At 46.1% G+C, this 16,111-nt stretch overlaps 1 pseudogene; it reads right to left on the reverse strand.

The window, feature by feature from the left end:
* Positions 1-14,446: 14,446 nt before the first annotated feature.
* LOC101032050 (cytosolic acyl coenzyme A thioester hydrolase-like) lies at positions 14,447-15,776 on the reverse strand (annotated as a pseudogene).
* Positions 15,777-16,111: the final 335 nt, after the last annotated feature.

Here is a 16,111-nt window from a genome sequence, read left to right on the forward strand (position 1 = left end):
CTGATTGTGCTTTGGGGAGAATAAAAAAGGCTGGAAAGGTCAGTGCTCAGCCGTCTAAATCCTGGGAGCTGTGGAGGTGACTTCTAGCAATTGCCTCCATCATTCTGTCCAAACATATTTTTAAAAAAATACAAAGAGTCTTCTGAAAGCAGTTCTGTCTGCCCATACTCTTTGCTCAGTGGCAGTGCCAAGTAGTGCTGTGCCTAACCATATTGGAGCCTAAGGCAAAAGAAAAAATTAGTAACACTGATCTGATCTTTATTTAACATTTTAATTTTTTTTTTTTGAGATGGAGTTTCACTCTTGTTACCCAGGCTGGAGTGCAATGGCAGGATCTCGGCTCACCGCAACCTCCGCCTCCTGGGTTCAGGCAATTCTCCTGCCTCAGCCTCCTGAGTAGCTGGGATTACAGGCACGCGCCACCATGCCCAGCTAATTTTTTGTATTTTTAGTAGAGACGGGGTTTCACCATGTTGACCAGGTTGGTCTTGATCTCTCGACCTTGTGATCCACCCGCCTCGGCCTCCCAAAGTGCTGGGATTACAGGCTTGAGCCACCGCGCCCGGCCTACATTTTAATATTTTGTTCATTATGGGATTTTGCTGCCCCTGTTTTGACTTTTAAAAATATTGCATTAGATGGCCGCGGTGGCTCACACCTGTAATCCCAGCACTTTGGGATGCTGAAGCGGGCAGATCACAAGATCAGCAGTTCGAGACCAGCCTAACCAACATGGTGAAACTCCATCTCTATCAAAAAGTGGAGTGGCCGAGATCCGATATCGCGCCACTGTACTCCAGCCTGGGTGACATAGTGAGACTCTGTCTCAAAAAAAAAAAAAAAAAAAAAAAAAGGTATTGGCCCAGCGTGGTGGCTCATGCCTGTAATCCCAGCACTTTGGGAGGCTGAGGCAGGTGGATGACCTGAGGTCGGGAGTTTGAGACCAGCCTTACCAACATGGAGAAACCCGGTATCTACTAAAAATACAAAAAATTAGCCAGGTGTGATGACACATGCCTGTAATCCCAGCTACTTGGGAGGCTGACGCAGGAGAATTGCTTCAACCTAGGAGGTGGAGGTTGTGGTGAACTGAGATCATGCCATTGTACTCCAGCCTGGGAAACAAGAGCAAAACTTCTCAAAAAAAAAAAAAAAAAAAAAAAAAAAAAAGGTTGGGCAAGGTGACTCATGCCTTTAATCTCAGCACTTTGGGAGGCTGAGGCAGGCAGATCACAAGGTCAGGAGACCAGCCTGGCTAACATAGTGAAACCTCATCTCTACCAAAAATACAAAAATTATTGTGGCCGCAGCAACCTCAGCTCATATCTGAGTCACGGCACCAAAATAAATAAATAAATAAAAATAAAAAAAAATACAAAAATTAGCTGGGCATGGTGGCAGGCACCTGTAGTCCCAGCTACTTGGCAGGCTGAGGCAGGAGAATTGCTCAAACCCGAGAGGCAGAGGTTGCGGTGAGCTGAGATTGCACCATTGCACTCCAGCCTGGACAACAAGAGAGAAACTCTGTCTCAAAAAAAAAATTGTATTAAAATATTATTTTAAGGCTGGGTGTGATGGCAAATGCGTGTAATCCCAGCATTTTGGGAGTCCTAGGTGGGTGGATCACCTGAGGTCAGGAGTTGAAGACCAGCGTGACCAACATGGTGAAACCTTGCCTCTAGTAAAAGTGCAAAAATTAGCTGGGCATGGTGGCGCCCACCTGTGATCCCAGATACTTCTGAGGCTGAGACAGGAGGATAGCTTGAACCCAGGAGATGGAGGTTGCAGTGAGCCGAGATTGTGCTGTTGTACCCTAGGCTGGATGCCAAGAGCAAAACTCTGACCCCCTCAAAAAAACTGTATTACTTATATTACTTACTATTTATCGCTTACTTCGTGCTTTGGCGCCTTTTATATTTTACATCCCAGTTAAGTGACTTATTTCCTTCATCCTAATCCTGGTCCTGGGATGTATCACTTTCGTCAGCTAATCATGCCCCACCCTGCAAGCCACTACAAATAAACATTTCATCTGGCCGGGCGCGGTGGAGCAAGCCTGTAATCCCAGCACTTTGGGAGGCTGAGGCAGGTGGATCACGAGGTCAAGAGATTGAGACCATCCTGGTCAACATGGTGAAACTCTGTGTCTCCTAAAAATACAAAAAGTTAGCTGGGCATGGTGGCACGTGCCTGTAATCCCAGCTACTCGGGAGGCCGAGGCAGGAGAATTGCCTGAACCCAGGAGGCTGCACTCCAGCCTGGGTAACAAGAGCGAAACTTCGTCTCAAAAAATAAATAAATAAATAAATAAATAAAAAATAAACATTTCATCTACTTTCTTTCTTTCTTTCTTTTTTTTTTACAGACCCTTTAGGTCTGAAACAAAGTTTAGGATGAAATATATCATCTAAGTAAAAATAACCTGCTTGCCATGCAAACTTCACCTTCAAGACAAATCTTAGTCACCCTTCCAATCAATTTACCTTCCTGGCCAGGCGTGGTGACTCACGCCTGTAATCCCAGCACTTTGGGAGGCCAAGGCGGGTGGATCACGAGGTCAAGAGATCAAGACCATCCTGGTCAACATAGTGAAACCCCGTCTCTACTAAAAATACAAAAAAAAAATTAGCTGGGCATGGTGGTGCATGCCTGTAATCCCAGCTACTCATGAGGCTGAGGCAGGAGAATTGCTTGAACCCAGGAGGCGGAGGTTGCGGTGAGCCAAGATCGTGCCATTGCACTCCAGCCTGGGTAACAAGAGCGAAACTCCGTCTCAAAAAAAAAAAAAAAAAAAAAAAAAAAAAAAAAGATGGGGTTTCACCATGATGGCCAAGCTGGTTTTGAACTCCTGACCTCAGGTGATCTACCCAACTCAGTCTCCCAAAGTGCTAGGATTACAGGCATGAGCCACTACACCTCGCTCTTTCTTTTTTTTTTTTTAAGACAGAGTCTCACTTTGTCACCCAGGCTGGAGTACAGTGGCACGATCTTGGCTCACTGCAGCCTCCCCCTCCTGAGTTCAAGCAATTTTCCTGCCTCAGCCTCTGGAGTAGCTGGGATTATAAGCATGTGCTACCATGGCCCACTAATTTTTGTACTTTTAGTAGAGACAAGGTTTGACCATGTTGGCCAGGCTGGTCTTGAACTCCTGACCTCAAGTGATCTGCCCACCTCAGCCTGTAAAAATATTTTAAAATCGTGGGGCATGGTGGCATAGGCCTGTAATCCCAGCACTTTAGGAGGCTGAGGTGGATGGATCAATTGAGCTTAGGCATTGGAGACCGGCCCGGGCAACGTGGCAAAACCCCACCTCTACTAAAAATACAAAAAATTAGCCGGGCACGGTGGCACCCATCTGTGGTTTTAACTACTTGGGGTGGTGCGGCACGAGAATCGCTTGATCCTCGGAGCTTTCTATATATATATATTTTTTATATATACATTTTAAAATCCTTGCACACATACAGGGTAATGATTCAGCATGGCTAGAATTAGAGTGGAAGGAAAAGACTGATGACTGATGAAGAGAAACGTGGTGAGTGATGACACTGGGAAAATTTAGTGGGAGTCAGATTATATATTCCTTTTAGCGATTTTGGTGTTTTTTTTTTTTTTTTTTTTAAGATGCAGTCTTGTTCCGTCGCCCAGGCTGGAGTGCAGTGGCATGATCTTGGCTCCCTACAATCTCCGCCTTCCTGGTTCAAGCAACTCTCCTGCCTCCGCCTCCTGAGTAGCTGGAATTACAGGCATGAATTACCATGCCTGGGTAATTTTTCTATTATTATTATTATTTTTAAAAGATGGGGTTTCACCATGATGGCCAGGCTGGTCTTGAATTCCTGACCTCAGGTGATCCACCCACCTCGGCCTCCCAAAGTGCTAGGATTACAGGCATGAGCCACCGCGCCCAGCGTAATTTTTCTATTTTTAGTAGAGACAAGATTTCACCATGTTGGTCAGGCTGGTCTTGAACTCCTTACCTTGTGATCTGGTCTTGAACTCCTTACCTTGAACCCCTTACCTTGGCCTCCCAAAGTGCTGGGATTACAGGTGTGAGTCACTGCGCCTGGCCTTTTGTTTTGTTTTGTTTTAAAACAAAGTCTCATTCTGTTGCCCAGGCTGGAGTATAATGGCACAATCTCGGCTTACTGCAACCTCCATCTCCTAGGTTCAAGCGATTCTCCTGCCTCAGCCTCCTGAGAAGCTGGGATTACAGGCACCCACCACCACCACCACGTCCAGTTAATTTTTGTACTTTTAGTAGAGATGGGGTTTCAGCGGCTGGGTGCTGTGGCTCGTGCCTGTAATCCCAGCACTTTGGGAGGCCGAGGTGGGTGGATCACCTGACGTCAGGAGTTTGAGGCCAGCCTGACCAATGTGAAGAAACCCCATCTCTACTAAAAATACAAAATTAGCTGGGCATGGTGGTGCATGCCTGTAATCCCAGCTACTTGGGAGGCTGAGGCAGGAGAATCACTTGAACCTGGGAACTGGAGGTTGCGGTGCGCCGAGATCGTACCATTGCACTCTAGCCTGGGCAACAAGAGTGAAACTCTATCTCACAAAGAAAAAAAAAAAAAAGAGAGATGGGGTTTCATCATGCTGGCCAGGCTGGTCTCGGACTCCTCCCTTCACGTGATCCACCTGCCTCAATCTCCGAAAGTGCTGTGATTATAGGTGTAAGCCACCATGCTCGGCTTCCCGTTTTTTAAATTTAATCTTAAAAAAAAAAAAAATTTAGGCCGGGCGCGGTGGCTCAAGGCTGTAATCCCAGCACTTTGGGAGGCCGAGGCGGGTGGATCACGAGGTCGAGAGATCGAGACCGTCCTGGTCAACATAGTGAAACCCCGTCTCTACTAAAAATACTAAAAAAAAAAATTAGCTGGGCATGGTGGCACGTGCCTGTAATCCCATCCACTCAGGAGGCTGAGGCAGGAGAATTGCCTGAACCCAGGAGGCGGAGGTTGCGGTGAGCCGAGATCGCGCCATTGCACTCCAGCCTGGGTAACAAGAGGGAAACTCTCTCTCAAAAAAAAAAAAAAAAAAAAAAAAAATTAAACAGATGGGATCTTGCTATGGTGCTCAGGCAACTCTTAGGCTCAAATGATCATCCTACCTCAGCCTCCCAAAATGCTAGGATCACAGGCATGAGCCACCTCATCTGGCTGGCTGCTTTCACTTAGCATAATATTTTCAAGGTTAATCCAAGTTGTGGCATATTTTTTTCTTTTTCTTTTTTTTTTTTTTTTTGAGATGGAGTTTAGCTCTTGTTGTCCAGGCTGGAGTGCAATGGTATGATCCCAGCTCACCACAACCTCTGCCTCCAGGATTCAAGTGATTTTCCTGCCTCAGCCTCCGGAGTAGCTTAGATTACAGGCATGCATCACCACGCCCAGCTAAGTTTTGTATTTTTAGTAGAGACGGGGTTTCTCCATGTTGATCAGGCTGGTCTTGAACTCCTGACCTCAGGTTATCTGAGTTGTGGCATGTTTCAATGCCTCATTCCATTTTGTGGATGAATGATATTCCATTGCATAGATATACCACATTTTATCTATCAATAGGGGAGGAAAACTTTCTCTGCTGTCTTAGTTTTAGTGGCTGGGGGGAGGCTGTGAATTTATTTACATTTTTTTTTTTTTTTTTGAGAGGGTCTTGGTCTTTTGCCCAGGCTAGAGTACAGTGGCATGATCTCACCAGCTGCAGCCTCAGCCTCCCAGGTTCAATCAATCCTCCCATGTGAACCTCCCGTATAGATGAGACTACAGGCATGCATCACCATGCCCAGCTAGTTTTTTTGTATTTTTAGTAGAGACGGGGTTTCACCATGTTGACCAGGATGGTCTCGATCTCTTGACCTTATGATCCACCCACCTCGGCCTCCCAAAGTGCTGGGATTATAGTCATGAGCCACTGAACCTGGTCTGGTCTGTGAATTAAACTAACAAAAAATACACTAACAGGAGAAAGACCATGCGTATTAATTTTTTTTATTAAAAAAACATATTTTTTGGCTGGGCATGGTGGCTCAAGCCTGTAATCCCAGCACTTTGGGAGGCCGAGGCGGGTGGATCACGAGGTCAAGAGATCGAGACCATTCTGGTCAACATGGTGAAACCCCGTCTCTACTAAAAATACAAAAAATTAGCTGGGTGTGGTGGCACGTGCCTGTAATCCCAGCTACTCAGGAGGTTGAGGCAGGAGAATTGCCTGAACCCAGAAGGCAGAGGTTGCGGTGAGCCGAGATCGCACCATTGCACTCCAGCCTGGGTAACAAGAGCAAAACTCCGTCTCAAAAACAAACAAACAAACAAACAAACAAACAAAAAAACTCATAGATCTCAAGAGGAATAGGTGCAGCGTATCGTGGGGGACCACATGGGGAACAATCAGGTTCAATCAAGAGGCAAAGGAAAAATATAGGCAAGAGTCTCTATTGTGTTTTTTGTGGGGAGGAACAGGTGAGGCAGGGTAAGCAGGTTTAGGATTGGCTGATGGGCTCTGGGGCCTAGGGGCTGTCCTTGGCCTTGGAGTGATTAAGGCAGGGGAATAGTGGCCTGGAGTGTGAGAGCCCCATGAAGCAGGTAATTGGGGATACGATCTCAGGATTGGTTGGTTTGCATATGAAAGGTATGCTCAAGCCGGGCACAGTGGCTCAAGCCTGTAATCCCAGCACTTTGGGAGGCCGAGGCGGGTGGATCATGAGGTCAAGAGATCGAGACCATCCTGGTCAACATGGTGAAACCCCGTCTCTACTAAAAATACAAAAAATTAGCTGGGCATGGTGGCACGTGCCTGTAATCCCAGCTACTCAGGAGGCTGAGGCAGGAGAATTGCCTGAACCCAGGAGGCGGAGGTTGCGGTGAGCCGAGATTGTGCCATTGCACTCCAGCCTGGGTAACGAGAGCGAAACTCTGTCTCAAAAAAAAAAAAAAAAGAAAGAAAGGTATGCTCACAAGCAAGTCCTTTACTATCTCTGGGAACTGGCTAATCCTAGGAGGCACAGTCACTCCAAAGTCAGCAAGGCCCTCAAATGTCAAAGCATTGGAAACACAGAGTGAATACAATTTACTTGATGATTAATGATGTGAGCATCTTTTCATGTGTTTATTCGATATTTGCATATATATATATATATATATATATATTGTTGGCCAGGCGAGGTGGCTCAAGCCTGTAATCCCAGCACTTTGGGAGGCCGAGGCGGGTGGATCACGAAGTCAAGAGATCGAGACCATTCTGGTCAACATTGTGAAACCCCGTCTCTACTAAAGGTGCAAAAAATTAGCTGGGCATGGTGGCGCGTGCCTGTAATCCCAACTACTCCGGAGGCTGAGGCAGGAGAATTGCCTGAACCCAGGAGACGGAGGTTGCGGTGAACTGAGATCATGCCATTGCACTCCAGCCTGGGTAACAAGAGTGAAACTCCATCTCAAAAAAAAAAAAAAAATTTGTTTTGTTTTGTTTTTGTTTTTTTGTTGGGAGGATGGAGTTTTGCATTTGTTTCCCAGGCTGGAGTGCAATGGTGTGATCTCGGCTCACTGCAATCTCCATCTACTATGTTCAAGTGATTCTCCTGCCTCAGCCTCCGGAGTAGCTTGGATTATAGGCGTGCACCACCACACCCGGCTAATTTACTTATTTATTTATTTTTTGGTATTTTTAGTAGAGACTGGGTTTTTTCATGTTGGTCAGGCTGGTCGTAAACTCCCTACCTCAGGAGATTCGCCCACCTCCACCTCCCAAAGTGATGGGATTACAGCAGACGTGAGCCAACGTGCCTGGCTTTTTCTTTTTTCTTTTGTCGTGATGACTCAGATAGGAACCCTTTGCTTTTTTTTTTTTTTTGAAACGGAGTATTGCTGTGTCGCCCAGGCTGGAGTGCGGTGATGTGATCTCGGCTCACTACAACCTCTGCCTCCTGAGTTCAAGCGATTTCCCTGCTTCAGCCTTCTGAGTAGCTGGGATTACAGGTGTGAGCCACCATACCCCGCTAATTTTTGTGTTTTTAGTAGAGACGGGATTTCACCGTATTGGTGAGACTGGTCTTGAACGCCTGACCTCAGGTGAACTGCCTGCCTTAGCCTCTCAAAATGCTGGCATTACAGGTGTGAGCCACCTCACCTGGCCTGAACTGTTTATTTTCTTTTGGATATATACCCTGCAGTGGGATTCTTTGCTCATTTCAATATTAGGTTACTTGTGTCTTTGTTACTGAATTGCAATAGTTCTTTATATAGCCTAGATACATGAAGTCCTTACTAGATATATGACTTGTAAAACATTTCTCCTCTGGATTTTTTTTTTTAACCTTCTTGATGGGGTCCTTTGAAGCATGAAAAGCAAAGTGATTTAACCACATTTACATTTTAGAAAGAATTGCATGGAAAAAAAAAAGAAAGAAAGAAAAAAAAAAGCCGGTGCAGGGGCTCACGCCTGTAATCCTAGCACTTTGGGAGGTTGAGGTGGGTGGATCACCTGAGGTCAGGAGTTCAAGATCAGCCTGGTGAAACCTCATCTTAAAAAAGAAAGAAAGAAAGAAAGAACTTCGTGGGAGTGAGAAAGACTGAAGTGAAACCAGTGAGTAGACAGTTGCAGTGACCCAAAGAGGTGATTAATGGTGGCTCAGAGTAGACAGTAACACAACAACAGAAAGAAATGGGTTTAGTAGGAGCTAGAATTTCTGGAACTTGGAAATGTATTGCCTCTTGGTAAGGAGTACAAGGGTTGTAATAAAGATAGAGGAATTGGCTGGGCTCGGTGGCTCACGCCTGTAATCCAGCACTTTGGGAGGCCAAGGCGGGCGGGTCATGAGGTCAAGAGATCGAGACCATCCTGGCGAACATGGTGAAACCCCGTCTCTGTTAAAATACAAAAATCAGCTGGGCATGGTGGCACATGTCTGTAGTCCCAGCTACTCAGAAGGCTAAGGCACGAGAATTGCTTGAACCCAGGAGGCGGAGGTTGCAGTGAGCCAAGATTGCGCCACTGCACTCCAGCCTGGTGCCTGGCAACAAAGCAAGACTGTCTCAAAAAAAATGATAGAGGAATCATGAATGAAGGCCAGGTATTTTGGATTTGGACAACTTCAGGACACATTGCAATTGTAATTAAAGGAACATGGGAGTTTGGTTTTTCTCATATAATTTGTTGTTTCTTTTGTGCAGTGGTGCGATCTCAGATCACGGCAGCCTTCACCTCCCAACCTCCCAGGTTCAAACAATTCTCCTACGTCAGCCTCTCAAGTACTGGGATTACAGGTGCCTGCCACCACATCTGGCTAATTTTTTTGTCTTAGTAGAGATGGGTTTCACCATGTTGGCCAGGCTGGTTTTGAACTTCTGACCTCAAGTGATCAGCCTACCTTGGCCTCCCAAAGTGCTATTTCTTTTTTCTTCTTCTTCTTCTTTTTTTTTTTTTTTTTGAGACGGAGTCTCACTCTGTCATCCAGGCAGGAGTGCAGTGGTGTGATCTACGCTCACTGCAACCTCCACCTCCCAGGTTCAAGTGATTCTCCTGTCTCAGCCCCCTGAGTAGGTGAGACTACAGGTGGGTGCCACCACGCCCAGCTAATTTTTTCTTTTTTAGATGGGGCACATCTAAAAAAGTCCAGTCCAGGCACAGTGGCTCATGCCTATAATCCTAGCACTTTGGGAGGCAGAGGTGGGTGGATTCCCTGAGGTCAAATAGATCGAGACCAGCCTGGCCAACATAGTGAAACCTCGTCTCTACTAAAAATACAAAAAATTAGCTGGGCACGGTAGCACATGCCTGTAATCCCAGCTATTCGGGAGGCTGAGGCAGGAGAATCACTTGAACCCAGGAAGCAGAGGTTGCAGTGAGCCAAGATCGCACCATTGCACTCCAGCCTGGGCAACAAGAGGAAAACTCCATCTCAAAAAAGAAAAAAGAAAAAAACAAAACCCACCAAACTAGGCCATGTGCAGTGGCTTATGCCTGTAATCACATCATTTTGGGAGGTCAAGGCAAGAGGACTGCATGAGGCCAATAGTTCAATAACACCCTGGGCAACATAGTGAGACGTCTCCCAATCTCAATAAAACATTAAAAATGTAGCCGGGTATGGTGGTGCACCCCTGCAGTCTTAGCTACTTGGAGGTCTCAGGTGGGAAAACCCAGGAGATCGAGGCTGAGCCCAGGAGATCAAGGCTGTGGTGAGCTATGATCATGCCACTGCATTCCAGCCTGGGCAACAGAGTGAAACCCTGTCTCTAAAAAAAAGCCAAAATGTATATTAAAATACTTTAGAAGTATTCATATTAATTTAAAAAGTATTATTTTGGCCAGGCGAGGTGGCTCATGCCTGTAATCCCAGCACTTTGGGAAGTCAAGGTGGGCTGAGCCCGAGGTCAGGAGTTCAAGACCAGCATGGCCAAGATGGTAAACCCCATCTCTACCAAAAATACAAAAATTAGCTGGATGTGGTGATGGGCACCTGTAATCCCAGCTACCCTGTACTTGGGAGGCTGAGGCAGAGAATTGCTTGAACTGAGATCGCGCCACTGCACTCCAACCTGGTGACAGAGCAAGACTCTGCCTCAAAAAGAAAAAAAAAAAAAAAAAAAAAAAAGGACACAAGCATTAAAAAGCAAAAATAAGGCCGGGCGCCGTGGCTCACTCCTGTAATCCCAGCACTTTGGGAGGCCAAGATGGGTGGATCGCGAGGTCAAGAGATCGAGCCCATCCTGGTCAACACGGTGAAACCCCGTCTCTACTAAAAATATAAAAATTAGCTGGGCATGGTGGCACACGCCTGTAGTTCCAGCTACTTGGGAGGCTGAGGCAGGAGAATTGCTTGAACCCGGGAGGCAGAGGTTGTGGTGAGCCGAGATTGCGCCATTGCACTCTAGCCCGGGTAACAAGAGCGAAACTCTGTCTCAAAAAAAAAAAAAAAAAAAAAAAAGCAAAAATAGACAAATGGGATGACATTAAACTAAAAACTTCTGCACAGCAAAGGAAACAACAGAATGAAGAGACAAGAAACAGAATGGGAGAAAGTATTTGCAAGCCATGTATCTGATAAGGGGTTACTATCCAAAATATACAAAAAACTCCAACAACTCAATACTAAGAAAACAAATAACCTGGTTAAACACTAGGCAATGCCTGGGGTGGTGGCTCATGTCTGTAATCTCAGCACTTTGGGAGACTGAGGCCAGTGGATCCCTTGATCCCAGGAATTCAAGACCAGCCTGGGCAACATGGTGAAACTCCATCTGTAGGAAAATACAAAAATTAGACTGGTGTGGTGGCGCGTGCCTGTAGTCCAGGCTATTCAGTTGGCTAAGGCAGGAGGAAGGCTTGAGCCAAGGAAATGGAGGCTGCAGTGAACTGTGATTGCACCACTGCACCCCATCCTGCGTGACAGAGCAAGACCCTGTCTCAAAACACAAAACAAAACAACAAAAATCAGGCAAAGAATCGGAACAGACATTTCTCAAAAGAAAATACTCAAATGACTAGGAGGTATATGAAAAAGTCCTCAACATCACTAATCATCAGAGAATGCAAATTAATCTGCATGTAGGCAAGCATGAAAAAAAAGAAAGATCTTGGTGCTGTCTGCCAAAAAAAAAAAAAAAAAAAGAAAAGAAAAGAAAGAAAGAAAAAAAAGAGAATGCAAATTAAAATGACAATGAGAAATCATCTTGCATTTGTTAGGATGGCTACTATAAAAAATGATGAACAATAACATGTGTTGGCAATGAGGTGAAGAAAGGAAACCCTTGCACACCATTGGTGGGAGTGCGAGTTAGTACAAACCTTAGGAAAATTAGTATGGAGTCTCCTGGAAAAATTCTAAATAGGGCTGGATGCAGTGGCTCACTCCTGTAATCCCAGCACTTTGGGAGGCTGAGGCAGGCAGATTGCTTGAGCCCAGGAGTTGGAGACCCGCCTGGGCAACATGGTAAAACCTGTCTCTACTAAATATACAGAAATTATCTGGGCATGGTGGTGCCTGTCATCCCAGCTGCTTGAGACGCTGAGGTGGGAGGATCACTTGGGAGGCAGAAGTTACAGTGAGCCGAGATTATGTCACTGCACTCCAGCCTGGGCAACAGAGTAAGACCCTGTCTCAAAATAAACAAACAAACACTACCATAATTGAACTTGTTAAGCTGAATTTCCTACAATATTCCCATTGAATATATATATATATATATATATATATATATATATATATATATATATTCTTTTTTTTTTTTTTTTTTTGAGACGGAGTTTCGCTCTTTGTTAACCAGGCTGGAGTGCAATGACACGATCTTGGCTCACCTCAACCTCCGCCTCCCAGGTTCAAGCAATTCTCCTGCCTTATCCTCCCGAGTAGCTGGGATTATAGGCATGCACCCCCACCCTTGGCTAATTTTTGTATTTTTAGTAGAAATGGGGTTCCCCATGTTGCTCACGCTGTTATCAAATTCCCAACCTCAGGTGATCTGCCTGCCTTGGCCTCCCAAAGTGCTGGGATTACAGGCGCGAGCCACCATGCTGGGCCTTCTTCTTCTTCTTTTTTTGTATGAAGAGAAAAAAAGAGGAGCCCAAGAAAAAGGCAGAAGTGCCTATGGCCCCATGAAAGCCATAATGTGTGCCTGTGCTGCCCGTGGAACAGGGTAGGGAAGTGTATCTCATTCTGGGGTTCAGGTGACAGGTCAGGTTGGTTCTCATTAGCTGCCTTCTCCAGTTAGTCCTTATCAGTTCAAGGTGATATTTGACCTCATATTTACCTTATGCTTTCCCTTCGTTCTCAATTTGGGCAGAGAAGAGCCATGTCATTTATTGGACGCCCTCAAGACCTCAACATAAACTATAGGAATATATATTTACTGAATCAAACTGAAGGAGACTGGAGAATCTGTGTAGTGAGCAAGGCTACACTGATCAATGCTGGCTAACTTATGCAGAAACACCATTATTTAACTTCCCTTTTCTATGCTCCATACAGATAAAATCCTTCTTTCTCTCTCTTTCTGTGTGTGCATATATATATATACAGATATATATACACACACACATATACACACATGTATATATATACACACACATGTATATACACACATGTATATATACACACACACATATATATACACACACACATATATATATATTTAGACAGAGTCTCGCTCTGTCACTCAGGTTGGAGTGCAACAGTGCCATCTCGGCTCACTGCAACCCCCGCCTCCCAGGTTCAAGCAATCCTCCTGCCTCAACCTCCAGAATAGCTAGGATTATAGATACATGCCACAACACCTAGCTAATTTTTGTATTTCTAGTAGAGGCAGGGTTTTCCCATGTTGGCCAGGCCGGTTCAAACTCCTGACCTCAAGTGATCTGCCCATTTCGGACTCCCAAAGTACTGGGATTACAGGTGTGAGCCACTGTTCCTGGCCCAAATCCTTCTATATTTTGGATTTAGCCAAAAGAAAAATGAGAGAAGTCACTGACATTATCCTATTATCATGCCTGTAATTCCAACACTTTGGGAGGCCAAGGCAGGTGGAATACCGAGTTTGAAACCAGCCTAACATGGCGAAACCCCGTCTCTACCAAGAAGACAAAAAATTAGCTGGCTGTTGTGGCAGACGCCCATAATCCCAGCTACTCGGGAGGCTGAGGCAGAAAAATTGCTTGAACCCTGGAGATGGAGGTTGCAGTGAACCGAGATTGTGTTGTCACTGCACTCCAGCCAGAGCAACAAGAGCGAAACTCTGTCACAAAAAAAAAAAAAAAAAGTCACTAATGTTATGTGGTATTATGTTTGGAGAGCAAGTTGGGATTATAAATAACATTTTTCAGGTAAATCAGTATATTCTTAGTTTTTTTTCCTCCTTATCTATGTTAGTTACCTGATTAAAAATCCTGGATATTTGAGTTTTAGGTTTTTTTTTTTTCGCCCTTGTGCCCAGGCTGGAGTCCAGTGGCATTAATTTCAGCTCACTGTAACCTCCGCCTTCCAGGTTCAAGCAATTTTCCTCCCTCAGCCTCCCGAGTAGCTGGGATTATAGGCACCCACCACCATGCCTGGTTAATTTTTGTATTTTTACTAGAGATAAGATTTCACCATGTTGGTCAGGCTCGAACTCCTGACCTCAAGTGATCCTCCTGCCTCAGTCTCCCAAAGTGCTGGGATTAGAGGCGTGAGCCATAGCACCCAGTCAAGTTTTTTGTTCTTCCAGCCAAGCAGCAGCTTTATTAGTGGTGCTGGGTTCTTCCCATACTTTGCAATGTGCTCAGAAGCATTCCCAAGGGTTTCCACGGAATGCCTCCCAGAGCCTGGGACAGCACTGTGCAGCACTGATGCTGGAATCATATAAATAAAGCTTTGGTATATAGGTTTGTAGGAGAGAGTACAGGTTAACACTGATAGAAAACTTCAGACAACACCAGCTCTCAATGTGAATTGGGTTTTTGGCCAAAGGGGTAACTTCTAAGTGACTGGACACGGGCCAGTTGCCATGGCTTCTCAAGGCCCCAGCAGCAGGACGAGGGCGTCTAGGGCTGAGGCTCCACGTGGCCCTGTCGTTTCACCTGCATCTGCAGATACCGCCCTTTGCCTTCCTCCAGGCCCTTCTCATCCTCGGTCTTGGGCATGAGCTGGGGCACAGCAGTGACGTGCCCTCTTGGCTCAGCGATACATAGGCGAAGGCACTGGTGGCCTGGTAGGGCTTCTGAGAGCTGTCCACACCAGCATCAGCATCCACCGAGACCTTGATCTCCATGGACTTACTGCTTGTGAAGGTCATGCATCCCGAGATGGTGATGACGCAGCCTTTTCTGATCTTGTGAAAATTAATGGTGTTCACAGAAGCTGTGACGATGTTGGTCTTGCAGTGGCATGCAGCCACAATCCTGGTGACCTGGTCAATGAGCTTCATAGTCATACCTCCATGCATGAAGCTGTGCAGGGTACAGTCTGAAGGCCCCACCAGGTGGATCAAGCTGTAGCTGACAGCTCTGGGTTGAGGACTGGCTGGCTGATGTCCTCATTCCTCCACTTGGCCTCCATGCACTCCAGCTGCTGGGCTTCCTACTGCTTCCAGTCCTCCTCCTCCTGCTGCTGCTGGGAATACTCAACAGGAGGCACCTCGGGACCTCGTCCAAGTTCTTTTTTTTTTTTTTTTTTTAGACGGAGTTTCGCTCTTGTTACCCAGGCTGGAGTGCAATGGCGTGATCTCGGCTCACCGCAACCTCCGCCTCCTGGGTTCAGGCAATTCTCCTGCCTCAGCCTCCTGAGTAGCTGGGATTACAGGCACGCGCCACCATGCCCAGCTAATTTTTTGTATTTTTAGTAGAGACGGGGTTTCACCATGTTGACCAGGATGGTCTCCATCTCTTGACCTCGTGATCCACCCGCCTTGGCCTCCCAAAGTGCTGGGATTACAGGCGTGAGCCACCGCGCCCGGCATCCACGTTCTTAAACGACAGGGACAAATACCAGAGGGTGGCCTTATTGGCCAGCTTTTTCGCACTTGTGAGAATATTTTCAGATATCATGTTGACCTGCATCTCCACAGAGTGCTTGGAGGTATATGTAGGTGATCTTCGAGCTGACATGGGCCACCTCACTGATGTACTTGGGCAACAGGAAGTCGGTGTGCCCGACCTGAGCCAGCACAGCCACACAGCTGGGTGCTGATGATGGCACCTGCCTCCTCAATCATCTTCAGGACGGTCCCCCCGTGGACATTGCCGGCCACGTTGGCATCATTTGGCTGCATGATCCGGCAGATCTGGATGGCGGCCAGTGTCTCGACATCTGGGCCCAACCATGCTGGCAGCTGGAGGGGGGGCAGTGGTGGTGGTAGGTGACTGGCTGCAGGAGGGTCCAGGTGTCTGGCTGGCCCGGTGCAGAATTGAGTTTTAGTTTTGAGAAAATTAAAGTTTTGGTTGTTAAAATGATTGAAGTTTTGGCTAACTTCAATTTAAAAATTCACAAATAATAAAATTATTATTTATCAATAAGAAGAAATGAGTTAGAAAATATTCAATCCCTTCAATTCATTTGGGGAATAAACTTTTTTTTTTTTTTTTTTTTGAGATACAGTCTCGCTTTGTCACTCAGGCTGGAGTGCGTTGAGTGGCGTGATCTCGG

The sequence above is a fragment of the Saimiri boliviensis genome, chromosome 3 (genome assembly GCF_048565385.1).
Source record: "Saimiri boliviensis isolate mSaiBol1 chromosome 3, mSaiBol1.pri, whole genome shotgun sequence".
NCBI lineage: Eukaryota > Metazoa > Chordata > Mammalia > Primates > Cebidae > Saimiri > Saimiri boliviensis.